Source organism: Emydura macquarii, unplaced genomic scaffold (assembly GCF_026122565.2).
Source record: "Emydura macquarii macquarii isolate MOO-44397 ecotype Brisbane River unplaced genomic scaffold, CSIRO-AGI_Emac_v2 contig_2676, whole genome shotgun sequence".
Taxonomy (NCBI): Eukaryota; Metazoa; Chordata; order Testudines; family Chelidae; genus Emydura; species Emydura macquarii.
The window spans coordinates 5,348,282-5,375,942 of NW_027132813.1; positions in this window are offsets into that span (position 1 = coordinate 5,348,282).

A 27,661-nucleotide genomic window follows, 5' to 3' on the forward strand; every position below is an offset into this window, starting at 1 on the left:
GCACTACTAGGTAATACAAATCATCTTCATCCTCCCAGAAATCCCCACTACATGCTGAAGAGTTTTAAAGGCACAACACTGGTTCCATGTCCAGAGCCTGAGCTACAGCTACCAACAACAGGATGGTATTTGAGACTCCAGACACACACCTACCAATGACCCCTGTGCTTCTCCAGCAGCAGGAGTAACTTCAGTATCACTACAACTGATCAGAAAAGTTTAAATGAAACATCTTTTCATTAAAATTTGCTGATTCACTGAAGCTGAAATGTTCCACGAGACCATGGCTATGTACACAAAATTGCACCAGAAAATAGGCAGGCTTCCATTAGAAACTTGCCTGGTTTCCCATCCCATTCCTCAGAGGCCTGTCCAGAAGGCTGATGGGGAGCTAGAGAGGTGCATGGAAATCATGGGAGCCCCAGCTCCTTGATCAGCAGTTCCTTGGCAACCCAGGCTCCCAGGATTCTTGGCTCCCAGGAGAGCTGGGCGGAGAACAATCATTTTGTTTTGTTAAGAACTTTGAAATATTTGGGTTTTGTTCTAAACCAAAGGGAAACCAAATTTAGAAATCTTGAAATCCTCCATGAAATGCCATGACAGATGAGATAGTACAAGAAAACAATATTGGTGAGCATGATAGGCAGTGATCACAGCACAACAGGAGCCTAGCCATTGTGAAGCTTTTTCTTTTTTAAAATTTTTTTTTACATTTTTTGGCATTGTGAAAGAGCATTTTAAGGAAGGTTTTGAAGTAGGATGATGACGTACCTTTGTGGATGTTTGCGGAAAATTCTCCTCCCAAGCATGTGGGCAGCATGGAAGGTGCTTATTTGAAAATTTAACAAGTGATTGATGGAGGCTAGCATATTGCTGACATCATTAATAATACTCCTGCATCAAGAAGGAAGTAAACAAAAGCCACCTTGATTTCAGTATTCAGTGTGGACCCAGTATGAGAGAGACATAGGGATCATCTGCTGCATGTGCTTAATGGAAGAGGACAATGTCATCAGGAAAGCATGTTTTATTCTCGTATTCCTAAGGGCTATTACAAATAATGGAGGGTAAGAAAAAAGAAATTAAAATCCATAAAAAGCCCTTGACAGGGTCCCTTTTAACATCACCATTGATTTCTGAGAACCCAGCCCATGTTCATTAAATTCTGAGAATTATAGCCAACCAATTTGGGCAATGGCAATGTTCCCTCTTAAACAGACTCATGACATATAATTTGGCTTTAGTTACCGGAAGAATGAATGATTTCCTTTTCATGGTAGCTCCAATTTCACATATTAAAATTATACAGTTCTGGAGTTATGAATAATCTCCACTCCAAGAGCTCTTTCTTATGAGCACTGCAATAGTATGTCAGAGTATCAGTCACATCTTCCTAATGGCTTTTTGATTCAGGTCATTTTCCTTTCCTTGTCCTTCACTCTATCTTCCCTCCTTCCTTCATTTTTACTTTCCAACTCACACCCCATGCCTCGTTCTTCCGTCCAGACAGATCCATCTCCTTATCTTTCTTATGGATAGAGACTCTCAAGCAAGGCAGCTCTGTCCTGTTGGTGGACCTCTTAATTATTTTCTGGTGGCTTTGCTTTTAAAGGTGACATTTTAGACTACCAACCACTGGGTAACAACATGCACATTGTGAGTGGAAGGGATCTCTTCAGATGGATCTGTTTTCTTTTACTTTGATCTGCAGGCATAAAAAATCCATATAGATGCAAAAGTGCTAGAATATCTTGATTTCTTAGAACTGCAGGAAGGCAGCATGGTCCAGTAGAGATAACAGTGGGCTAGGAACAGTAGACCTATGGTCCCTTCCTGATTCTGTCATTGACCTGATGTGTGACCTTCAGCAAAGCTCTTCACTTCTCTGTGCCTCTGTTTCTCCACCTCTAAAATGGGGAGAGTGATATTTACCTTCCATTGTAAAGTGTTTTGGGTTCTGGACTGTAGAAGAGATAATACAAAGTTTCATATGCCAGCAAGGTTAACTCATCTTTCAAAGCAGCACCAGACTCTGCCATAACAGATGCAAAAGCTGTGGACATATCTCCATGGCTTTAATCTATACTCCCCACACAACACTTTCAAAATCCCTGGGTCCTAGACAGATGCCTATCACTAAATGTGGTGTACTCATCCAGTGCACTAACTGCCCCAATAACAGATATGTGAGTGAAACCAGACAATCCCTGTGCTCTCGAAAGAACTCACACAGAAAAAAATAAGACAAAAACTGCCAGATCACCCATGGGCAAACACTTTTCACAAAATAATCATTTCATATCTGACCTCTCTGTCCTTGTCTTCAAAGGAAACCTGCACAACACCTTCAAAAGATGAGCCTAGGAGCTTAAATTCATAACTTTGCTAAGACACTAAAAATCATGGTTTTAATAAAGACACTAGATTTGTGGCTTATTACAACAATCTGTAACCCACTAACTCCCCTTTTCTGTCCTACGACTGCAGAGGTTTTAACTGAACACTTCATCTTGAACAGTCCCTAAGAATGTATTATCTACTTATATTAAATCTGTTCCACCTTATATGTAGCTGTGACACTGAGTACCTTTTCCAGACCTGAAGAAGAGCTCTGTGTAGCTCAAAAGCGTGTCTCTTTAATCAACAGAAGTTGGTTCACCTTGTCTCTTTAATATCCCGGGACCAACATGACTGCAAACAACCATCCTTCCAAGACAGATAACTTTTGAGTACCACACAGTTCCTTCACATGAGACACGAGTTCTGATCCTGATCCCATGGAAATGAATGGAAAGCACCTCATAGAAGCAGGGTCAAGCACTTCATAACCAGGTTCCCATCAGCCCTCTATAAACATTATGTAAAAATGCACCTTTCTTACTAAATGTTCTGCTGCCTTTGTGTAGTCAGAGTCACATCCACAGATTCTAACGTAACATTGTATTAAGTGTTATCCCATTTAGCCCTACTCAGCATGGACAGCTATGAGAGGGGGAATTGGATTTCACTCTAGTTCATGCCTCATTCATAGAAGTGTTAATGAAGCTCCATTTCTGGAATCTTATTATTGGCAATGATGTCTGAGCCAGAAAGAACCCAGCTGGCCAATCAGGTCCCAGAGTGAGGTTTCAGTGCTGGCATTTAGAATACTGCTGGGTAACCGATAATCTGAGTAGATCTGCTACTGAAGTCACTAGGGCTATGTCTACACTGTAAGCTAGGGATGTGATTCCCAGCTCACATACACATTCTCATGCTACTTCAATGACAGCTAGCAGGAGCATAAATAGCAGCATAGGCCACAGGAGCTTGGCCAGTGACAGCATGGCTTAGCTGAGCCAAGTACATACCCACCAAGGTCAGGCAGGTTTGGACTCAGCATGGCTAAGCTGCCGGGGCTACTTCAGCCATAGTACTATTCATTCTTGTGCCCGAACAGGTATACATGAGCTGGGAATCACTCCACTGGCTCATAGTGTAGACGTAGCCTGAGAGACAAATGTGGAGTCCAGATGGCTAAATCATGTTTACACAGTCACTTTGGAAAGAGTTTGTAGGAGTCGGGGCTTGCCTCAGCATCCCTGAGCAAAACTGTCCCTCCTTCACTTTCATGCATCATGCTGTACTCTAGATGGCTACTGCTTTTTGCCCCATGAGTGGCTGCATTTTAGAAATGCTCTCTGTGTCCCTTGCATTGTCTAGTGGATGGAGCACAGAAACATAAACCTGGAATAGTTGATCCTGACCATCCTAACTGTTAGAGCCCATAGAGCTGTGAGCTAGTCTCTGCCACTCACTCTGTGTGGCCTTGGCCGGGTCACCTAATCTCCCAGTGCCTCAGATTCCTCATCTATAAAGTGGAGCTAGGTTAGAGCTGTAAGAATAGCTACCTATCTCACAGAGCTGTTAACATTTGTATAAATGTCTACTGTTGTTACATAAGGGCCAATTATTGTGCCTGGCCCTTCATGTAATCATATCACAGCATATGTGTTTGCTCTGAGTGCTGAGAGTCTGGCTAACTGGTTGTTGCATCCCATCTGGCATGAAATGGTCACATGGTGGGGGATCCAAGACTTGCCTTAAACACAAGGAATGTAAATATGTGCATGGGATCCTGGGTATTTAGGAGCCCCTTGTAGACTTGCACCTCGTGGATTGGCTTAATAATGCCTTGAGGCATGGGCCTGAAAGGGGAAGGAAATTTACACACATACACACTCTTAAATGCCTACTATACCCATCCTGCTGCATGGGACCCTGAAAGTCATGATGGCTGTAGATTGCATATATTATAGGTGGGACTGGCAACGTCACTCCAGCTCTTTTGGAAAATTTCAGCCAAAATAGTTTAGCCAATATTGAGAACCAGGTTAGGGGAAAATATGTTGTTTTGCCCATGTTAAAAAATCTTGGCAAGTTTTTCTTTGAATACCTCAGCACCTTTATGCTTTGGGGAAGGGAGTTGAAGTTTGCCAGGTGGGTAGCCTTTGTGTCAGGGCTGTGCCTTTTGTCATTCCTGTGAAAATTCTCCCAAATCATGAGCCTTGGGGGGGGAGATGGAAATCAGAATTTGCACGTGCACTGAGGAGATTTCAATTTTAGCAACAATATTCCTTAAAGATTCTGGCCATTCTGGCCATGAACTCAGCTGCTCTGAACAGAACTGGGGACAAGGTGGTAGTGGAGTGGGGGAGAACTGGGAATGGCTGGGTAAAGATTGGGACTGGGATGAGAAGCCTAAGGAGTGAAGACTGAGATTGGCTCAGCAAGGAGAATGGGAGTGGGACAGGGAGCTAGAAGCAGGGAAGACACCCACTGGGAGGACAAATTGGAAACAACAGGGTAGAAGGGCTTTGAAGGAAGTGGGCAAAGAATCGGTGCCCATACAGCACACTCCCCTCCTGTGCCTGAAATGGAAACCAGAATTCCCGAGTCTCACCATTCTTTTGCTGTCAGCAAATAGCTGTTAAATCCTCTGGCAAAGTGTCCCAAAGTGCAGGTCCCCATATAAGATGACAACTTGCTACTGCTATCAGTTACTCTGTTAGCTCTAGTGACAGAGGTCTGTGCAATGGATCTGAACATCTCTTTATACTCGGAGCAGGGGGTGTGATTCCCAGCTTGAGGAGACATACTCCTGCTAATTCTCATTCAGCTAGCACGCTAAAAATAGTAGTGTAGCCATGTTAGCAAGGGCAGCGGTGAGATACAGGAGGGGCTAGCTACACTGAGTACAGACCCACTCAACCGCACAGGTACGTACTCACTGTCTCTGCTACTGCAGACATACCACTATTTTTAGTTCTCACAGAGCTAGCACTAGGATGTCTGCTTGAGCTGGGAATCACAACATCAGCTCCAAGTGCAGACATACTCGAAAGTTTCCAGACTGGCTGGTGACCTTGTCCCATTTTATACCAGCAAAAGCCCGTTTGTTGATACAGTTATACTGAGGGGGGCGGGGGGGGAGAAAGGAGGGGAATGGCCTGTTGCCAGTATAGCTTATCAGGGTGGATGAGGCCATTCACAACAGTTGATGACAAGGTGTGAATGTCAAAAGAGGGAATATTATTTTTTGTAGTGGGCTAGCCACTCCCAGTCTCTAGAGAATTTGAATTTACCTCGTTAACACTTGCCCTCCTCACTGTGATGTAACTCATCCATCCTTGCACGTGTATATATATATATACCTACCTAACTGAAGTTTCCACTTCATGCATCCGACGAAGTGGGTTTCTGCCCATGCAAGTTTATGCCCAAATAAATGTGTTAGTCTTTAAGGTGCCACAGGACTCTCTGTACATTGAGTTTATTGTCCTCCTTTCACCCTATCCCAGCATACATTCTCTCCGCAAACAATATCCTAATCTAACCAGACCAGGGCACAGTTCTCTCTCCTTCCCCAGTTCCTGCCATGAATATTAAGTATTTGGTGTAGCTTCATAGCAGCTATATACATAAGTAATTGATAGCATCAGAGTGAATTGAGGTCTAAGTGGCTGTGATCTGCATTTGTCAGGATGAAAAGAGGCTCTGTAGTTCACTGCAAACACAAGCACCATGGTGCAATTAAGATTTTCCTGGCCGGGATAAGGAAATAGATTGACATGGCAGAGAAAAGAGACAGGGAAGATATTTGAAAAATAAATATTCATGGAAAATTCCTATAGGTTCTTATGGTGTGAATTCAGAGTGGAGAAAATTTTCAAAAGCACTTCAGTAATTTAGGAGCCCAAGCCATTTTCAAAAGTGATTTGGGCATTTCAAAGTCTATGTACCATTGTCTTTCAGTGACAGTTAGGCTCTGAAGTTCCTAAGTCCCATTTTCAAAAGTGACTTAGGCATGTAAGTCATTTGGGCCCTGATTTTTAAAAGGTATTTGGTCATTGCTGCACTCAGTGTCAACACCCACCAGATTTAGAAGCTAAATCCCTTTTGAAAATGAAATCCAGGCATTCAGGAGTCTAAGCACCATGGGATTTGATGCCAAAATCCCTTCTGAAGACATGTCACTTTTGAAAATGAGATTTAGGCTCCTTTATCAATTAGGTGTTGTGGTGGTGAGTAAAGCTACGCCTAAATATTGTTAAAAATCTGGGTCCCAGCCACATGAAAGCTTTACTGAGCCTCATTCAGCTACCCAGGTGTTCAAGCAGTATACACTGTCTTTTTTCTGTTTGACTCCTGCCACGTGTTCGCCCAGGTATAGTGCTGCTGCACACTGCAAGGGCCAGATCTTCAGTTGGTGTCAAATATTAGAACTCCAGCTTATGCTGATTTACGCAGCCTCCCAGGGACAGTGCCCCTTCAGTGCAGCTGAACACACTTGGGGAGAACATAGCTGAAGTGCTCTCCAAGGTTCCAGGTCCATCTGCTGTGCTTCTGGAGGGCGCAGGTAAGCTCTCATCTTCCATTTATTTTACTAGACGTTCACTGCACAAGGGCAACACAAAAACTCTGGCTCTATAAATACGGGATAGGTAAAGAGGTCCTAGCTTGCAGTCCTATGGTCTACCAGCTCATTTAAACAGAGATGGTTTATTTTGTTAGCTGCTCACCCACTTCATTGTTGTTTCTCCATGATGTATGCAGTCCATTTCACAAACACATTGATGTCAATGAGAATCATTCCAGGACTTCAGTGGGCTTTGGATCAGGCCCATGACCTTCCTTCATAAATCACTCACTCCAAGACTCGTCTCTGCACTCCTTCCACCTTCTTTTCTCTTCATTTATTAAACGAAGCAGTGCCATGAATTTGCCTCCTGATAGCTTGCAAAATAGTCGGGTCTCCTTTTCAAGCTGAACTTTCTTCATGCTTTCAAGTGCAGCGAAAGTCCTTCCCTAAGAAGGCAGAAAGATGTCTGGCTGATGAAAAAAGAGCAGACTTCTAAGCAGAAAACCCCAAATTTCCGAGCCATATGGATTACAAAGATACATATGCTACTCATTCGACATCTGCAAAAGGCGAAGCGAGGTGAATATGAGATTTGTAATTCCTTGTAATTCTTTTTGAAGGCTTTACTGTGTGGATCTGCTGTTCAATTACCTATAGGGCAGCAAGGAGATTAGAAAGAGAAAATTCTTCCCCTGTGTCATACAAAGGGACTTAAACCTGAAGAGAGAGTTAAAAGATTTAGCCGGCTGAGCAGTGTGGTATCTTAAAAGGGGACCGACAGAATTTTCCCATATAGATCCAAGGGCTTCAGTTTCATTTAAGCCACCACATTTTCAGAGACTTGCCTAGGGTGGGAACCGGCTACCCCTCCTTGTCTTTCATGTGGCTCGTACAGCAGGAACCCTGTGCACCTACTGCATGGGTAAGTGAGTTCTATCACTTGCTCTGAGGAATGACAAAATGGGCTTGAGACAAGCAGGGGCTTAAATTCCAGATTGGCTTCTTGTCACTTGTGTAGCTCACCATTGTCACGAAGGGTCATTTTCTGAGAATACTAGGATCATGAGCCACTCTTACAATGGCACAAGATGCTTCAAGTTCTGTTGGATCCAGAGGTTAGATTTTACTTTCATTCCTATGTCCCTTTAACAAGTTTATGTGCAAAGCTACCCTGTTTCCTGGGGCTGACTGGATGGGGCATCTACAAATGGGTCACCAGTAACTCTGCTGTGAGACTGCCCCCTTTCACCGGGAGCGTTGTCACTCGCTATCCTAGAGTGGTGTTGTGCGGGAGTGCGTTCCGTTCTGAAGCTGAACCATAACGCTAGTTTCCCTGCATAGAACAGAGAGTCAAATTCACAGCTGCGCAGCAGGCCAGCACAATGCCTATGTTCCACTTAAGATCCCATTCTTATGTCTGTGTCAGTTTCTCCCAGGGTGGTAATGGGTAACAACGGCTCGATCCGCAAGCTCTCCGCAGGTGTCTATCCTATTGACTTTAATGGGAGTGTCACGCATGGAGGCCTTGTAGGATAATGTATTATGTCATTACTATTTGTTCTGCTGTAGTATCTAGAGGCCCCAGCTAGGGATCAGGGCCCACCCAATGACTCTCTACCCATAATTTAATGTCAAGATATGAGCACTGCTCCCTCATCTCCGACCAGCTCTTTGTCCTTTGCAGGCAGCTCAGGTTAGCCTAATCTTTCCAAGCTAAAACAAGCTGCATCCATAGAAGCATTATATACCTGGGGGGGCGAGGGGGGCAGGGAAGCACAATTTTCTTCAGCTGACTTGAGATCCCTGCCATGTGACTGCCTCCAGGTTTGTTTTAATAACTCAGCTTTTGGAGCATCATTAAAATGGGTCTGACTGGAGCCTGCGCTAAGACAGCGATCAATGCATGAACCAAAGTGACCGACTTCCCAAATTATATTTGCCTGTAGTGTTACGAGAATAACGAAGCTGCTGCTGCAAGGAGCTCTGCTGGAGGTGGGGGAGGGAAGTGATTGTGAGGCCATAGAGAGGGCAGCAATGGCAGCCTTGCCAGGCCACCCAGTTCATGCAGCAGAATTTCCCTCCTGGAAACTGAGGTTCACATCCTGACACAACATGAGTCACACATGCCCATGAGTTGGGGGTGGGCAGGAGTGGGGCTCAGGCTTGTCCTCGGTTGCACACACACGAAGCCACCACACTGCTTGACAGGTCCTCCTCAAGAACAGCCTTAGAGTGGCCTAGCAATGGATGTTGCAGCTTAGAACATGTAGCACCTTTCACAGACTGGGGAATGCATGACTCCGCTCCAAAGGAGGTGATCAGGGTTGCTAGACACATCCAGACCCTGAGGTTATCCCCACGCACTGTCTAGATCCTTGACAAGCACAGCTTGTCCTTCCTGGTGTCACCACAGAAACTCTCTCTAAGCCCTGACCTGGACGAAGCCAGAGCTAGTGCTAGGCATAAGTAGACAAAGCAACTGCTTAGGGCCCTGAGAAGCTCCAGGATGCCCCCTATTCGCTTATTATCTGTTGTGTGTTGGGGACCCCCAAAATGTTCCTGCTGAGGGCCCCCCAGTGGGCTAGCACCACCTCTGGGATAAGCATTGCAGGGAAAGACTGCTGGCTGCACTGCAGAAGTCAGGTGTAGTGACACGGTTGCATCAGTATGAAAGGACAGAGCAGGACTGAAGTACTGGGGCAGTTACATGGAGGAAGGTTGCCCAGAAACTGCCTGTACTGATCCTGGCTCTACCCAGTGCTCCCTTGCAGGAGCACAAAACTCAGTCAGAAATGTAATTTAAAGGAACAGATGAAAGAACAGAGTAATGCTTTCCCACCGAGTGTGCAGGGAAGAGACACACCATCTTCATTCAAACTCCACAGATCTAATCAGCCACTCAACAGGAGAAGGAAGTGAAACCTTTCTGGTTTAAAAACCTGCACTGTGCCAGGGAGGGTCTCTCTCTGCAATTAAAAACCCATGGCTGGCCAGTGCCAGCTAACTCAGGCTCCCGGGGCTCAGGCCAAGAGGCTGTTTAATTGCAAGGTAGACATTGACGCTGGAGTTCTGCCCCCTCCCTGGGCGCCCAGAACCCCGGCGCCAGCCTGAGCCCAAATGTCTACACCACACCTGAACACCTGAACAGCCTCTTAGCCAGAGTCAGCAGAAACAGACCAGCCACAGGTTTTTAGTTTCGTATAGACATACTCGCCGGAGCTTCTCGGAGCCACTCATTAAAATCCTGCCCGCACATCGAAAGGAAGTTTAAGGTGATTTCCCTGCCTCTGATGGAATGAGCCCTCCCCAGATAGTGCTACACTGTCTGGAGGAGTTTTATCTCTGACATTCGTAAACACACACAAAGAACAAAGAGCCTTTAGATTTTCCCCAACAGAAAATGGAAAATTTTCAGCAAAAATTGACATTTTTCACATGGAAAATTTTATTATGCAAAATGGGCATTTTCCATCAGCAAATTATTCTGATAGAAAATTCCCAGCTAGCTCTACTGCCAAGGCTGCTCTTCTGTCTGCTCTTGCCAGTTTCATTTCCATTGGTCCCTGAGGCTGGCTCTTCCCCAAAACTGTCCTCTTGCCCCATCCCACATAGTTCCAGGAAAGAGGTCACTCCTGCACAGTTCTGGGCCTAGAAGATGCTGGAGGGCATGGCTCGTCCCAACTCCCCATCTTTCCCCCCCTTCCCCATGCTGCTCTACTTTCTGCAGTGGTTTCTGTGCCTGCTCCAGCTTCTGCCTTCAGTGTCTTTGGTTGGCCTTCTCCCTCCCTCTTTGGCTATGCTTATCGCTGGAGGAATACTTCCAAACAATATCCACTATCGTTCTTTCATGGATGGATGGGAGACGTCTAGTGGTTAAAACATCGTTCTCAGTATGACCTTGGACAAACCCTTTAGTCTCTCTAGTCCTCAGTACCCCCACATGTACTATGAAGATTATAATACTTCTCCTACCCTTTGTCTGTCCTGCCCCAAGTGATTTAGGAGCTTAGACTGCAAGCTCTGTGAACCTACAGCACCTAACTCAATGAGGCCCTGATCTTAGTTAGGGCTTTGCAGTGCTACTGTAACACAAAGAATTAAGTGAGTTCACTTCAACTGCCGTGCATTCCCTTCTCACAAACAAGTTCACAGGCAGGAGTGTCTGGGATGGAACGGTGAGGTTTACATGAGCACTGGAACTAGGAATGGCAACATATCATGACACCTGGCCAGTCAAGATAACAAACACAGCTCAATGTTCATGTGTTCCTAGCAAACTGCTCACAGAGACGAGAAAGCCAGGATTATTTGAAAAAAACATGCAGCAAATAATTTTGAACTAGGAATAAATTTGAAGAAACAATAGGTTGAACATCTGTAGACAGTTTTATCTTATGAAGTTCTGATTTCAGTGACTAAACAAAGAAAAAGAAGCAGTTAGAGGCATCGTTTAAAAAGTGGAAGTTAAATCCTATTGAGGAAAGTAGAAAGGAGCATACAATTCTGGCAAGTGAAGTGTACAAATATAGTTAGGAAGGCCACAAAAGAATTTGAAGAACAGCTAGTCAAAGACTCAAAAAGTAACAGCAAAACATTTTTTAAGTGCATCAGAAGCAGGAAATCTGCTAAACAATAAGTGGGGCCACTGGACAATCGAGATGCTAAAGGAGCGCTCAAGGAAGATAAGACTCTTGTGGAGAAACTAAATGAAATCTTTGCATCAATCTTCATGGCTGAGGATGTGAGGGACATTCTCAAACCTGATCCAACTCTGACAAACTGTCCCAGATTGAGATGTCATTAGTGGAGGTTTTGGAACAAATGGATAAATTAAACAGTAATAAATCACCAGGACCAGATGGTATTCACCCAAGAGTTCTGAAGGAACTCAAACGTGAAATTGCAGAACTACTAACTGTGGTATGTATCCTATCATTTAAATCTGCTTCTATACAGATAACAGGAGGATAGCTAATGCGATGCCAATTTTTAAAAAAAGGCTCTAGAGGTAATCCAGGCAATTACAGGATTTGAAGCCTAACTTCAGTCCAGGCAAAGTGGTTAAAACTACTAAAGAAGAGAATTATCAGACATATAGATGATTCCAATTTGTTGGGGAAAGTTAACCTGACTTTCGTAAAGGGAAATCATACCTCACCAATCTACTAGAATTCTTTGAGGGGGTCAGCAAGTATGTGGACAAGGGTGATCCAGTGGATAGAATGTACTAGATTTTCAGAAAACCTTTGACAACGTCTCTCACCAAAGGCTCTTAAGCAAAGTAAGTGGTCCTCTCCTGGATCAGTAACTGCTTAAAAGATAGGAAACAAAGAGTAGGAATAAATGGTCAGTTTTCAGAATGGAGAGACGTAAATGGTGGTGTCCTCCAGGGATCTGTACTGGGACCAGTACTGTTCAATATATTCATAAATGATCTCAGAAAAAATGGGTAAAAAGTGAGGTGGCAAAATTTGCAGATGATTCAGAACTACTCAAGATAATTAAGTCCAAAGCAGACTGCGAAGAGTTACAAAGAGATCTCACAAGACTGGGTGACTGGGCTACAAAATGGCAGATGAAATTCAATGTTGATAAATGCAAAGTAATGCACATTGAAAAACGTAATCCCAACTATACATATAAAATGATGAGATTTAAATTAGCTTTTACCACTCAAGAAAGAAATCCTGGAGTCTTGTGGATAGTTCTCGGAAAACATCCACTCACTATGCAGCAGCAATTTAAAACAAAAAAACAAAAAAACCCTAACAGAATGCTGGGAATCACTAGGAAAGAGACAGATAATAGGACAGAAAATATGGTGTTGCCTCTTTTTAAATCCATGGTACAACCACATCTAGAATACTGCATACAGATCTGATCACCCCATCTCAATAAAGATATATTAGAATTGGAAAAGGTACAGAAAAGGTAGCTCTCCTAGGAAATCTGTAAGGGCACTCAGTACACACTGCCAGCTGTCCAGTTTCATGGCTCAGGATCATCCCCAACATCCATGGTGGTTGTACCTCAGAAGTGGCAACTCTATTGGGCACCAGGGTCTGGCCCAGGGAGCCAGCTATAAGTAGCTAGGTCTGTTCCTTCACACAGGCTACTGTTTCCCTGTGCCATTTCCTGCCTGCAAGCCCCTTGTGCTGCTTCCCTGCAGCCTGTGCTTAACACAGCCTCTCCCCTGGTTCCCAGGCCTCTGGCTTCTCCCTAGGTTCTCCCTGCACCTCCTTTCTCTGCTGGAACACCAACCCTCAGGACTGCCTCTCTGTGTCTTCCCTCCTTTCCAAGGTTCACCAAGAGGATTAATTTCCTCCCTGGAGCCTTCTACAGTCAGCCTTACCCCAGAAATAGGAAACTCACTCACTCACTCACTCACTCACTCACTCACTCACTCACTCACTCACTCACTCACTCCTTCCCCCTCCTAGGACTGTCTTCTCAGCCTGCCCTACCACTTTCACTTCCTTCTTTCAAGAAGACTCATCTCCTCCCCAGCTGGACTTAATAACAAGTCAGGCCTGACACACCCTCCAGGTGCAGCAAGATAGGCTAACTGAGTTCACAGACTCCTGTTAACCCTTTGCTTACCTGTATGGTGGGATATGCACCCCATTTATGCAGCCAAGGTTTGAAGCTGATAGAAAGAGAGTGTTTCTCCCTAACATCCCCTCTACCCCTGAAGTATGTCCCGCTGATAGCCTGAGGGTGTAGGGGGCAATTACTTAACTCATCCCAGGTGGCCCTGCCCTGCAACTCACACAACCTTTGTAATTGGCACATGCACCTAGCTCTTCTCAGGGACTCAGTGCTAACCTGCTCCTTGCTAACCCTCAATGAGGGCACAAGTGGGGCTTCTATAAGAGGGCAGGAGACAGAGAGGGTGAAAATGTGGTGGGAGGAGAGATTTGAAAGGACAATCGTGTGAGTCTGGGAGGGGAGGTGTCAGAGGTAGGGGAATATGGAGCAGGAGAGTGACAGGGGAAAAGTGAGGAGGAAGAGTGGGAACGAGCAAATAGGAAGCAGGAGACTGACATGGCAGGAAGAACAAATGGGGATAGGAAAGTGTCATGGAGCAAATGGGGATAGAAGGAGAGGTGACTCTGAGGGGTGGGAGTGAGGGAGAAGGAAGAGGTTCAGTAAAGGAGGGGGTAATAGAGGATATGTATGGCACCTTCCCCCCCCCCCCACCCACACCTGCACAACAAAGGCTGGGACAGCGAGTTGAGTCCCCCTCCCAGCAGCCAGAGGAGTAGTCTCTATTTTTGAGCATCTAACATTCAAACTGCGATGATCACACAGAAAACTGGGCATAGCAATGGAAGGGAAAGGCTTCCTTTTCAAGATTCAGAAGGCACACTTGTTGCCTACATAGTAGGTTGATGGGCAAAATCCCAGAACAAACAGACCCCAAATGTATTACTGGTTTTAACATTTCATAATTTGAAGTGGATCTCAAGATTGAATTGAGATCTGTTTCATTATTTCTGAGTGCTACTACGGATCCATCTCCACCCTCAGTTCACAAGAAAAGGTTTTTGGGGAAAAAAGTTTTTGAAATTGTTGAAATGACCCATTTGGACATTTTCTAGAGATAAATACTCCCATTTTTTCACTTCAAAATGTCTTTTCATTTCAATATTTAAGCTAATGATAATAAAGTATTTAAAGAAGGTCAAAATCAGAACAAAGTGTTTTGATTGAGCCAAACCATTTTTTTCAGACTTGTTGGTTCATGATTCCAGATTTCAATGTTTATTTTGATTTGGGATTGAAAAAATTTCAAAACTTTTCTACCCCAATGGGAAAACCATTTCCTGCCCAGATCTAGCTCAGACACCATGTTACGATACTGACGATATGTCTATACTGCAATTAGACACCTGCAGCTGGTCCATGCCAGCTGACCCAGGCTCACAGGACTTGGGCTAAGGGGCTGTTTAATTGCAGTGTAGATATTCAGATTAAGGATGGAGCCTGGGCCCTAGGACTCTGTGAGATGGGAGGGTCTCAGAGCTTGGGTAGCAGCCTGAGCCCAAACATTTACAGTGCAATTAAACAGCCCCTTAGCTGAATCCAGTAAGCCTAAATCAGCTGGCACAGGCTGGCTGAGGGTTTCTAGTTGTAGTGTAGACATACTCCCACTCCTGTAGATTATATATTCCTAGAGGCAGTTACTAGAGATCCCCGTGATGTGGCTATGCAACTTTAGTTGTGAAGCTCAGTTGCTGAAGCTAACAAGAGCTTGTTGAAAGGTAGTCAAGTCATATATTCTGAACAATACACTGTGAAAAGCATCCTCTGTTAAATGTTAAAGCCTAGATGTATGAGGTGTCTGCATTTCATTTCAATTTTCCTCAAACCACCAATTTCATGGGGAAACTGGTGAATTTTTGCAATGTGCTTGCTAAAAATAGACCTATTTATGAACAAAAGAAGCCTTGACATTTTCAAGATCTGTTTCCAAAACTTGCAGATTACTAAAATTGTATATACTTCATATGAAAACCAACATTTGACAACAACTTCAAAAATTACAACTGTGACAGAGTTCATAGTCTTTACCCTGCCCCTGGCGAATGTGGAGTTTATAACAACTCAGATTTACAAAGGTGTTCCAGAGCATTGTTCATAACAGCAGTGTTCCAGGAACAGGAATGCAAAGCCTGGGAAAAGGGCTAGGTTCTGACCCCAGAGCTATGGGTCGTGCTTATGAAGGTGGAAGAGGTGAGGGAAATGCAGAGAGCAGAGCCTCTTGTGTTACGTGCTATACAAACTAACAGTGAGAAGCAACCTCTGCCTTGAAGAGCTGACAGTCTAATCAGACAAGACAAAAGACTTACCACAGATAACACAGTATATCAGCTTTTGAGACAGAAATAGAACCCAAGTCTCCTGAGTCTCAGTCCAGTGCTGTATCCACAAAACACTTGTTTTCTATGACTACCGTGTAAAGTTCTTCCTTGAAGACGTGCTCTGAGTGGCTGATCCTCTGGGATATTTTTAGTGCTGAAGTGTGTCCTTAGCTTCCTGAAAGAGAGGGTGTGGGAAATGAAGAAGAAATGGACCAGAATGAAACTGACAATATTTCTGTGTGAGATTTCATGAAAAAAATACTCCTGATTTTTGCACAGCCAGGATAATGAGTTAGTCAAAAATAGATGCCTGAATACAGGGGGAAACAGCTTCCAGTCCTGCAGGTTGCCATTCTTCTCTGTGCTTCCTCTATATCATCTCATTCTTTCTCCAGCTTTAGATCAGTACCTTGTTTATGAGCATGTGAGATGTCTGGTTTTTATTGTTAGCACTAAGTTCTGCCCAAGTTCATCACAGAAAATGCTGACATTCATTGGTCCTTGTAGGCAAATTCGAGGTGGGCCCAAATCCAAATATGCAGAGAGAAAGAGGGCAGAATCCAAACCTGGCTTCAGAGTTGAATTTCACCTCCGGCATTTGTTTTCAGGAAAGGTATTGGACTGGAACTCAGATCTGGTTTCAGTTCTTGGCTCTGACATAGGCTTTCTGGATGACCTTAAAATGGCACTTAATCTCTAAACTCAGTTTTGCACCTGTTAAAATGGGGATAATAGTACTTCCTTCCTCTCACCCTGCATTTTGTTCATTTAGACTATAAACTCTTTGGGCCAGGGACCATCTCAAGTTATGTTTATGTACTGCACCTCGCACAAGGGGGCCCTGATCATAGTTGGGGACTCTAGGCACTATTGTGATACAAACAATCAAAAATAATAATGAACCAAACTAAGTCTTCAGAGCCCAGACTTAAGGGATGTTTGAAATTTGGACCCACATTTTGTGATCTGAACCCATCAACAATGCAAATATGTAAATGCCATGGACAGCGTGTGCCGTGGAAGAGCCATTATAAATCTGTCTGAAAAAGTTTTTATGAAATTTTTCTGACAAAAAATGCTGTTTTGTTGAAACCAAAACATTTCACGAAACTGAATTGTTGTTTTCCAGCCAACCTTAATTTTAACATTTGGCCACTATGAACAAAAGGTCACTGCAAGTGGTAGACTTACTGAGTGAATACGATTCTTTACAGTGAAATCAGTGCCGGAGCAGCTGCAAAGACAAACAACATCGTCCTGCAGGCAGCTTTAAGGAAGATTTGGTGATGTGTTTCAATGAGACAGTTAAAATCTCACTCATCAGTTTGGGAAAAAATCTCATTCATTTAAATTGTCACAGCCCAGTAACCCTGGGATTTAAGTGCATAAAATGGTATGGATTGTCAGCAAAAACTCCCTGGTAATTTTTCAGAAAACAGAGAGAACAAACTTTGGAACAGCAGAAAAACCCCAAAGAGGGATAAAAAGCTTGGATGTTTTTTCCATCTTGTCCATCAGATACAGGACTAAAAAACATACAGTGTGCTTAATTCTAACCTCAATAGACCAATGTTTTATAAAGGACCTCAAGCTGTTGTCAACATTCAGGAATAGTTCTGAGTCAGCAACTGGTATACATGCATCAGTATAAACCCCCAGTGTAGAAAAGGACATGCAGGAGTAAACCTCAGATAGCTCAATGGGTGCAACCTCTGTTACTTCAGTGGGTGCACAGCCTGGTTTGCCTTAGTCTGCACTGAAGGGTCAGAACCAGTGTAGCTACAAGTGCTAAATCAGAGCTATTCCCAGGTGCAGACCCCTCAGAACAGTAACCAATGCCTTTCTTTCAGGCACCCCTCCATTTCCTTCTTGAGTTAGTTCCCTCTTATGGAGGCCAAATTCATGGGTCAGTTTAACATTATCTGCACAACTCACTACCAGCGATGGGTTTTCATTACACTGGCATAATTATCTAGCGACAGCCTGAAGCCGGAGCTGCATTAGAGACTGGGTGAGCTTCTGGGAATACGTTTCCTCCTACTGTCCATGCTAAGACTGAAAGGTAATTGGGAGGTCATGAGGAGGAGCAAGCTGGCTTCATGGAGAAACGTGTAAAAAAATCTCTATTGGAAATGCCTTTAAATATCAGCAAGTGAAGAACTGCTCCAGAATGTGGAGCGTGATACCATCTATGCTCAGGGAGTCGGGTTATGCCATAAATGTCCCAGGAAGAGAGAAAGTCTACTTTGCTGACTCAGGGAACTGGCTGGCATAAGGGACTGCTAATAAGATGTAGAGTTTTTCTCTTCCAGGCAGCTAGCATGAATGAGGCCCAGACTGGAAGTGAATGAAAGTCGATGATCTGTGTGAAATGAGTCGGAGAGTCTCCATCAGGTTCCCAGGAGATAAGTGTCCCATGAAACAAAATTGCCACCCACATGAAAATGAATTGGCCTCTCTCTTTTGGCAGTCTGAGGAGAGAAGCCATGGACTGAATGAGACTAGGCCATCCCTGGACAGGCATGAGTAACGACTTGCTTACATTACCACTTGTCGGTATTTATGTCGCTCAGGAGTGTGAAAAAACACCCCCCCCCTCAATAGACATAAGTTATACTGGCAGACGTGCCAGTGTGGACAGTGCTATGTCAGTTGGAGAGCTTCTCCCACCAAGGTAGCTACCACCTTCCATGGAGCCCTCACTCATCAGCATAGAGCAGCTACATGAATGTTCTTACAGTGGTGCAGCTGCACCAGAACAGTAAGCTCTCTAGTGTAGACATGGCCTAAGACACTGGCAGGTGTTATGGTGGAAATTTGCTCTATCATTCCCCTGTTGTACTTGCTCTGCAGATAAACAGAAATTCTTTTCCCAGAAGTGTCAATCTAGTTTACACCACTAATGTTGCAATGCAAGCATGTGAGTGACAGCGCCTTGTAAAACATACAAACAAGAGTGCGGAGCGAGGGAACAGAATGAAAACAAATGCAGCTAATAAGAGTAACAGCTATTAACCACCCCAGAGCAAGCTCAGCTGAGAACATCACTCCTAATCAGTTTTCACTTTATGAACATCGATGGAAATTACCTGTGATTCAACTATTGTACGTGTATGACTACGGTGACATTCACAGCCAGGATTCAGGATATTAGGTGTCATTGGCGTTCTCATCCCCTTTACTCTGGATCTAAGTATTTTGCTCAGTGGATATTTGTGCCAACTGGCCAAGGGCACAAAGGGAGCGGAGGGTTGTACAGGAGTCCCCTGGGTTAGATATCCACATACTCATTCACTGGAGGATGGCCTGTGAGATCTCTGCTGAGAGTCAGTAGCACACTGGTCATCAATCATTGTAAAATTATGTACAGATAATATCTTTTATTGGACTAATTTCTGTCCCACTCAGCTACAGGTTGGTCCAGCCTCAGCCACCGTGTCTTTCTAATATCCTGGGATGGACACAGCTACAACAACACTGCATGTACAGATAATATTTAATGAGTTATGTATTTATACTAAAAATTATACCCTTCCGATCATCGGTTTAAGACAGGTCTCATGGAGGTGACATACCTCAAAGATGTTCCTTTCAGGCTGGAGGTAACTAGCACCTATCTCCCTGTCTGGCCATTTGTGCATGGTATGCCTCATGCTGTCTGCCCATTTGCATACTGAGCAAGGTGCAAATAGAGTGATTGCAAAATCTGAACAGAGGAAATCTACAGGAATAAACAAACAGAAGGTATTGCAGGGAGGTGTGTCCTGTTTATGAATGAAGACAAAGAATTGGTGTGGTATATCTTGGAGTGCAAGAAGATGCACTGAATTCTTCACCTATGATGCAAACTGATAGTGTGCATGTCTCATGAAAGAAGGGTCACAGCCAGCCTAGCTGTAAAGTGCTGTAAGGATTCTGAGTGAGCAATACTCTGCTACGCATGAGAGCATCTTGTTAATTAAGCTGAGGCTCTAGAATGAGTGGTATGACTTTATTTTGTAGGGAACCATTTGTTTCCAATATTTCCACTCGCTCTTACTTTGAATCTCTGTGCTTTGTTAAATAAATAAATAAATAAATGTATATCTGATCGTGTCACCATGAACAATTCTAAGTGCTGTGAGGTGATCTAAGGTGGAACTGACAAGCAGGAGTGCACTGTTTCTTTGGAAGCAGTGACTCTGTGAATACAGAGTGTCCAGTGGACCAGGGGCCCAGCACTCCAGGGAGTCGGTCGGAGGGCTTGAGGGCTGGAGTGTGCCTATCATTAACCTGCAGAGTGACAGTGTGGCCTGTCAGGGGACGGCTTGCGGGGCCCATTGCTGGTGGAGTCGGGGCACTGATTCACAGCAGGCACCGACAAGGCTCCCAATGCTAAGCGCAGGTGCAGCGAGGTGCCTCACAACCCCATGTACTCCAGGAATCAGAATCAACACTCCACAGTACTGTTGTTCTAGTCACCTTGAAATGGCGACCTGTGAGTGTAGCCAACAGGTGAGTGTGGATAGAGATGGGTGACATTTTTCAGGCTAATAATTGATCCAGTGAAAAATGCAGTTTGAGTTGACCAAAATGATTCACGAACCTGGTTGAATGTGTTGAGTGGCTTCAGCCTCAAAAAGCTTTAAAAATATCAAAAAAGTCTAAATGTTTTGACGTTTTGTTTCAGAACGATGTTTTATGGTCACCAATTCCAAAGCCAGAAAGGACCATTGTGATCATCTAGTCTGACATCTTGCATGACACAGGCCAGAGATCTGCCTCACAACAGTTCCCAGAGCAAAGCTGTATCAAGTATTTGTTCCCCATGTGGCTACTAATAGACTGCGATGAAATCACCCCTTAACCTTTTCCTAAGCTAAATAGACTGACAGACTCAAACAGCTTCCTAGAAGGCAGGTTTTCCAATCTGTTCTATGATCATGCCATCAAGTGGCCTCCCTACCTCCCAGGTGCTGGTCTGCCAGGATTTATGTAGAATTTATTTAAAAATTTAGCTACATTTGGGGGGGGTTTAAAGGGGGGGAGGCAAAAAAAAAAAAAAGCACCTGAAAAATAAACAACAGGAAAAACTGAAATTGAAATGGTTTGGTGAAACAAAATATTTTATTCAATCCAAAACAAATTTTCTTCAGTTTTTCATTTTGGCCACCGAACCAAATGATGATTTGCTCAGCTCTCGTTACAGGTCCCCCTGTGCCACTCCAGAGAGAACAGAAGTCTGTCACTGATTCTTTAACTCGAGACTTTTAGCTCTGGAGGTCCCTGCTTCAATTCCCCATGTACGGGCTGTCACAAAAGGAGGGACTCAGGTGGGATTAAAATTGCGGTGAGCTCAGGCACTCAGGATGAGTTTTCTTTGATCACAGAATGTATGTACTCCACCAGTAAAGGTATGTGTTACAGGTCTCCCTCTGGGTTTATCCACAGCTGATATGAGCTGCAGCCCCTTACAAAGCATTAGTTGTAGCAGCTCATGCTTTTAACTCTGAAGGTCCCCAGTTCAGTGACAGTCCCTGAAGAGTTGGCCAAGATGGCAGTGATCAAACAAGCATTTTAATAAGTGGGCTGTACATCATCATACTACTGCTTAGCTTTCACACGGTGCCTTACAGTCCTTATTCACCACTGTGTTACTCCTGTTGTATGCTGGTATAATTCTTTTAAATTCAGCAGGCCTGATTCACTACTTCATTACTCCAGCTGCATAGCAGTATAAATGCAATGACATCAATGGACCTGATTCTACAAAGCAATGCTCCAGTCGCACAGTGGTGTAAAATGAATGGCATTACACTGGTTTACAATTGGAGTTATATAGCAAGGAATCAGACCCTAAACCTTTAAAGTCTAACTAATTATTTCCATACCCTCCTGAGGCAGGTATCTGCTAGAACCTGTGGAATGATACACAGAGTAATTCACCAATATTTTTATGAATAAACACGGAACATTCACTCCACCTTTATTGAAATTCACATTTGTTGTTTTCAAATGATCACTAGTTTGTTAGTGAAAGTGACTGTGAATCCCCCCGGATTTTAGCATCAATTATTATTTACTTGAAATTCCTGCCATAAAATGTATCCATTATTACCTATTAGCTACTCAGCAGTTCTCATTCATAATTGTTCTGTTTAAAATGTTTCAGTCAGACAGTAGAAAAAATACCATGTGACTTTGGTGACCAATCACACAGTGACTAATTAATGGTAGACACTCAAAGAGAACAGTAGTTCAGTGAGTTCCAGGCTAACACTAACCAAAAGACCTAGGTTCCATCACCAAAGTTTTCCTGTGACCTTGGGCAAGTCACTTAGTCTCCTTGTGCCTCTGGTCCGCATCTGCATAATAGGGATAATAGCACTGCCCTACCTGTACGGGTGTTGTGAAGATAAATACATTAAAGATTGTGAGGTGCTTAGATGCCCAGGTAGTGAGCGACTGAGGGGGTACCTAAAACAGAAAGATGAATGACTCACTGGCTGAAGTGTGTTTACATAAGCAATGCAGTTTGAACAGAAAAAAGAGTTAATTTAAATGGCTTATTTATATGTAACAACTCATTCACAAGCTTTAATAATGATTACTATCGCCATTTTACAGATGAACGAAGTGAAACAGAGAGGCGAAGTGAGTTGCTGAAGGCCACATAAAGAGTCGGTGTCAGAGCAGGACTATACCTCAGAAGTAAAGCTCAGCAAATAACTGATTTTTCAGTTTAGTGCTCAAAAAAACAAAACAAAAAAAACCCCCAAAAGGTTAATCTCAAATTGACCCACAATGAATTTTTTGTTATGTTTTTTCTTTTTGTTATGTTTTACTGTCATTTTGGGATGCTTTTCCTCCTTTTTTGGGTTTTGTGTTACTAAAATAAACCTAGCTTAATTTGGAAATGAAATGTTATTTCAAAACAAAAAACCAAAATGTTTTATTTTGAAAACGTCAACGGGAAACTTTCTGACTTTAGTTCTTTTTTTATTGTGCCAAAAGGATTTGACCTGAATTTGCAAATAGTTTCAGTTGACCTGAAACTGCATTTTTCTGCAAATAAACTATTAGTCCAAAAAAATTAATCCAGCTCTACTCAGAAGCTCCTGCTTCACATGCCAATGATCAGATCACTAAGCTACACAGCCTTTCTAGTCTTTGTGAGCCTTAGAAGTCTGGAACGTTGGTTCAAATAAGAACTCAAAAGTTTATCTGAACTTTTTAGGTCAGCAAAATGAAGATGGCAACCTCACAAATACAGGCTTTTAAACCAGATTTTGAATTATTCCTCCTTACAGACTTACTATCAATACCATAAAAATAGTCTAATGACAGCCAAATGCATAGTCCTCCATTAATTTTGGCAATGCTAGGAAATTATTTATCACATGCTTCAACATGAACTTTGGCAATAATAGCGACTAGAGGTTTCTATCACAGAAATTATAGAAACATAGAGGAGGAAAGGACCTCAGGACATCACCTAGTCCAGCCGCCAAGATGAGGCTGGACCAAATAATCCTAGACAATCTTGACAGGTGCTTGTCTAAACCATTCATAAAAACATCCAATGACAAGGATTCCACAACCTTTCCTGGTAACTTGTTCCAGAGCTTAGTTATCCTAATAGATAGAAAGATTTTCCTATTAGCTAATCTAAATCTCCCTTGTTGCAGATTAAGCACTTTACTTCTTGTCCTACCTTCATTGGACATGGAGAACAATAGATCACTGTCCTCTTGATGAAAGCCCTTAACATATTTGAAGACTGTTATCAGATCCCCCCTCAGTTGTCTTTTCTCAAGACTAAACATGCCCAATTTTTTAATCTTTCTTCACAGGTCAGGTTCTATCTGCTTAGGACCTTCCAGCTGAGGATACTCCTCTTAGTTCTCACCCACCATCACTTCACCCACTGATACAGAGAGAGAATCCAGACACAAGCCTACCCTCATGCAGGGGGAAAGGGAACTTCAGAAATAGGAATGGAAAAGAGGGGTGCAAAATAACCAGTGGGGAGATTCAATATCAGGGAAAGAAGAGGAGAGGAGAGAAAGAAGGGGACCCGTCTCCACCCCCACATTTCATCTGAACGTTCTGGGGATAGGGAGTCACTGTCATGTGTCGGCCAGGACAGATGGGAAACCATAAGCAATGTCTGCCATGAGAGCAACAGCACCCGCTAGGGACAATCCTGAACTGGGCGACGGGATAAGACTGGGGAAGCTCACAGGGCTCCCGCTGGAATCCCGGCCATCTGCATCAATGACTGATGGCCTCTGCATCCATTCAACCCATTCCTCACTTGTGCAGCTATCCCTGAGGATCTCCCTTCCCCCAGTGATCCCCTTGCTCCAGCCAAGAGATCTCCCCTGGCTTGGGAACTGGAAAAGCTGATAAGGGGAAAGAAGACAGGCAGGACAAGGGCCTGATAGCCATTCTGAGACAGAGTTGTTTTCAGATGTGCTGCCTGGGTGGGTGGCTGTCATCTCCCACCACTGAGAACAGCCTAGTTCCATCCTCCTTGGAACCCCTTTCAGGTAGTTAAAGGCTGCTATCAAATCCCCCCCCTCCCCCCCCCATTCTTCTCTTCTGAAGACTAAATGAGCTTAGTTCCCTCAGCCTCTCCTCATAAGTCATGTGCTCCAGTCCCCTAATCATTTGTATTGCCCTGCTCTGGACTTTCTCTAATTTGTCCCCATCCTTTCTGTAGTGGACTGGACACAATACTCTAAATGCCGCCTCACCAGTGCTGAATTGAGGGGAATAATCACTTCCCTCGATCTGCTGGCAATGTTTCTACTAATGCAGCCCAACATGCCGTTAGCCTTCTTGGCAACAAGGGCACACTGTTGACTCATATCCAGCTTCTTGTCCACTGTAACCACCAGGTCCTTTTCTGTAGAACTGCTACATAGCCAGTCAGTCCCAATCTGTAGCTGTGCATGGGATTCTTCTGTCCTAAGTGCAGGACTCTGCACTTGTCCTTGTTGAACCTCATCAGATTTCTTTTGGTCCAGTGCCTAATTTGTCTAGGTCATTCTGTATCATATCCTTGCCCTCCAGCATATCTACCACTCCCCCATTTTAGTGTCATCTGCAAACTTGCTGAGGATTCAATCCACCCCATCCTCCAGATCATTGATGAAGATGTTGAACAAAACTGGCCCCCGCACCAACACCTGGGGCACTCCACTCGTTACTGGCTGCAAACTAGACATCAAGCCATTGATCACCACCTAGTGAGCCCGATGATTAGCCAGCTTTCTATCCACTTTATAGTCATTTCATCCAACCCATACTTCTTTAACTTGCTGATATGAATATTGTGGGAGACCGTATCAAAAGCTTTGCTAAGGCAGATGGAAAGATCCCTTGCGTAAGAGCCATCTCCAACCAGTTTAAGGCTACTTTGCCTTGCTTACATGGCACAAAATAGTCTTAGAGGATTGGCTAATCCAACCCATTGGGTCTGATTCTCCTCTTACTCACATCACTATAAATCAGGAGCAACTCCATGGAGGCCAATGGAATAGATCAGGTTTTAAAACAGGTGTAAGTGAGAATAAAACCATCGTTCATAGATAAGGCTGGCACTGAAGAATGGTATGTTATGGAGAAAGGGAGAGATGTAAGATGCATACCAATACTGCATGACTACAGTTACTTAAACCCAGAGTGAGAGTAACATTGAATAGTCTGCTCTCCTGAGTTTTCACCTCCTTCCACCTGTGCAAAGTGAGTGTGAGGTGCTCCCATTCTGATCTGGTAGCATTCTCTACTCCCTTTGCAGTGATGTGAATGGTTACACAAGAAGCAAGGCAGAGAGAATCTGGTCCAGTAAGTTCCCACAGTTGTGGTTGCTTTGTTACAGGATGCCTTTTCAGTCTCCTATCGTTCCCTGTTTTTGCTATCTATTTGGGAGCAGAGAGAAGAGCAGAAATGGCCAAATCACTTGGAGCTGCAGCTCACAGTAAATTTCCTGCTAAGTATAGTGCAGGAGGTGCTTGAGCAAATCCTTATTAGCTTCCCAAACACTACTCTCAGCTGTTGTAGACAATAGGCTCCATTCTAGTGGCCAGATCCTCAACTTGCATAAAGCAGCAGAGCTCCACTGAACCCCGGGTAGCTGTGTGGCATTACACCAGTTGAGGGGTTGGCAGCAGCTTATTAGTTAGAGAAATGCCGGATTTACAATGAAGTCAGAATGAGACTGTCAGTGACCGGGACATTGGTGGTTGTGGTTAGATGTCAGAGCAGGAGTCGATAGTCAGACTGGGGTCAGAGGCCAGGTGCCAGGGCCAAAGTCAGAGGTCATGGGCAAGGTTGGGTCTAAGACAGGAGCATCAGAGCAATACGTGAAAGCTTTGGGTAGCCACTGATGGTGCTGGGCTTAAGACCCTCCCCACCAATCAGGCGGTGCAGTCAATTGGGCAGCCTGCTGCAGACCAGCTGTTCTCGTCAGGTTGCCCAGGGAGTGGCTGTGCTGCAGGGCCTGCTGTTAGATCCTGACTCTCCAAGGGAAAGGAGTGGCCTGGGTTTTACAGAGCGACATGCTAGCTCATTCATCTGTATTAGTGGGGAGCTTCTCACCTAGAAAGCATGGCAAAGGCTGGGGAGAGAGGGTGCACATGGGAAGTGCACGAGCAGCATATGCCACAGGCCAGGACTACACTAGCTGTGCCTTTGAGAGTACACAATGCAGGGGGTGCATGACAGGGTCACCAGAGGGCGGAGCGGTCATGGTGAAGAACGTGCTGTGGGACAGCTTGAAGATCAGCGCTGAAGCTAGCTCCTCATTTGAACAGAACCTGAGTGCTTATGTGTGTGGGGAAGAGAATCCAGGTCAGGAATGTGCTCTACAAGGTCCTGGCAGAAAGAGCTGGTGCTGACCCAATATGTCATGACTGATGTGCTGCCCTCTCTGGCTGCTGCAGAAGCTTCTGACAATTGCCCGTGCCCCATTCGGGGCTGGACTCTGAATAAAGCAGAGGCACCACGCATTATGACAGCGAGATGTTCGGCCAAAGTAGACTGTTCTGCATTGGCCAGCAGCTGGCATAACCATCATGCTCATCTCCCTAGCACACAGTGGCATCTTCACCTCCTGGTCCACAGATCTTCCATCACATCAGGCAATGGCAGGTCTCTCTAGACTCCACCGCTTCACATTCACAGCATCACTCCCTCTTGCACTCCTGTCCTTTCACTCCAAGCTCTGCTTAGCTTTGGGACCACTACACTCCCATTGTTGAGTCATCACGGGCCCAATCCTGAATGAGGCTGTGTTAGCACAGCCCTCCCCACCATCAATCTCCACAGGATCGGGTTCTGCAGCTCCTTAATCTGAACGTAAATTGCTCTCCCCTCCTCCCATTGCTGCTCTGTTTTTTTTCCCTGGCCCACAGGCAGCAAGGTATATAAAGCACAATAGATACGCTGGGAATCTATGTATCCACACCCTGGGACATGCATATGTGTGCTGCATAGCCAAGCTCCTCAGAGAAGTTGCTGGACTGGGAATACATGGAGGAGACAATGATGGATTACTAGCGACAGCCCCAACAATAAATAAATAAAAAAAGACAGGCTTCTGCTTTTGTAAATTATTCTTATAATCTTAGGTTAACAAAAACTCCTGTCTATGATGGGGATAAAACGTTCCCCCAACCGCCCCCATCTGCCTCCCAATTACTGCTTTGGATTAGTGGAGTGAACTGCCTAGGGTGGTTTGGCCAGAACCCAAGCTCAGAAATCACTCATCCTTGACATACGCTGCAGTGAGTTAGAGCTGCAGCAACTGGGAAATCTCAGCAATGGGCTGGCCACATGCCCACAGAGAAGAGGCGCAGTTCCTGATTTATCTAGGCCCTGCTCCTAATCAGAGTGGAGAGCTTTGCCTGCC